Source organism: Nematolebias whitei, chromosome 9, assembly GCF_014905685.2.
Source record: "Nematolebias whitei isolate Nwh7 chromosome 9, NemWhi1, whole genome shotgun sequence".
In the NCBI taxonomy this organism is placed as follows: Eukaryota; Metazoa; Chordata; class Actinopteri; order Cyprinodontiformes; family Rivulidae; genus Nematolebias; species Nematolebias whitei.
In genome coordinates, this window is record NC_056506.1 from 27,181,052 (window position 1) to 27,182,728 (window position 1,677).

Here is a 1,677-nt window from a genome sequence, read left to right on the forward strand (position 1 = left end):
CCCCCTGAGCAGTTCAGCGGAATAGTCCTGCTTTAGAGGGTGGAATACAGTTTATTCCATTTCCAATACTAAACTGAGTCTGTAAAAATATAAATGATGGATAAAGCTCTGCGGCCGACCTCATGAGCAGCTGAATACAACAGGAAGTACCACATGTTCATCTGTAAGAAGGTAACTGCAGGTAAATCCTTCATTTTCTGTCATAATTACATTGTACGCTAAATGGTTAAATTAAAGGCTAATGCTTAAAGCTAGTTGTGTTTTGTTTTGTGTGTTCTGTGTGTAGATATATGTTGCAAATTCTGGTTGTACAAGTTCAGTCTTTAGCTACGTCTGTAGCATCTTAGCTAGCACGTCTGTATTGAGCGCCGCTAGCTTAGCGCTATTTCTTGTTGTGCCGTGCTCTCTAATAGTTATTGAATCAAGAGCTTACTTATGGAGGTAAGCCTAGATGTTTAAAAACCCGTGAAAATATATCAGAATGCAGGAAATGGCGTCTACTTTATTAAAAATTTTCTGGGGAAGGATCCCCCCCCACACACACACACAAGTGGGTTCTCCCCACATTATGAATGCTTCTGATACCAATGGCTACCACATTGTTCAAGCCAAGAGCTATTGTCAGCACTGGGGGCTAAGCCAAGAGCTATTGTCAGCACTGGGGGCTAAGTATCCCTAAATATCAGATTCTAGAATCGCCCCTGCTCAAGAGAATAAAACTGTCTGGAGAAGAGGGTTCAGTGGGGTGGGCAATTTTTTAAGGGTGGCCAACGACCCCCTAGGCCATATGGGTCAAACTCAAGGCCCGGGGGCCAAATGTGGCCCTCGTTGACATCTTATCTGGCCCCCAAGATGTTATTGTAAATGTAAAATACTTTTATCACTTTAATTATTTCAGTAATCTTTGATTATGATGTCAAAAGTGCAACAGAGAACATCAAATGAGACTGTTGAGGAATCTGCAACTAAGAAAAGATGCCGGGTCTCTGATTTGAGTTAATGTAGATTCTGAAACCAGCCCTTAGTTTGAAAAACGTTTTAATTTTGGCCCCCTTTTGTAAATGAGTTTGCCACCCCTGCCCTAGGCTCTATAATTCATGTAGGGAGGGTTAATATTTTTTTAAGAGGGCCTAACGTGAAGGAGAAAGCTCACTGGATATCATGTTAGAGCGCCTGGGGTTTTCCATTTTCCTCCCCAAAAACATGGTATTGTTTAAACCCTTAAGCACTCAGAGATTTAAAGGCAGATGTTACTTCGAAGCAGTCCAGTTCATGATTCATACAGTGAAGAATGATTCAGTGTCTTATTGTGAAAGACAAACTGCTGATGTAACAAACACTCTGGCTTGTAAGCACAAGGCAAAAGTGTAGTGAGAAAGACAGACATATCTATCTGCAAGGGACTGAAAAAACGGCAAAATACTTTTTTTAATTTTTTGCTGTGTGATACACTTAAATACATCCTCAAAAAGAAGTACACACAAATAAAGACTGATGAGGAACACTATAAACGTTTCATGGTAGAAACCCATTGAAGATTATGTTTTTGGTCCTAGAGTTTTATTTTATTGTTTTTACATTTTGCCACACACTAAGGATCCTTTTGTTCCAAGGTTTATGGTAACACTGTTTCTCAAATTGGACGGTTCTGCTGTTTAAAAGCCACAGCAGACTGGA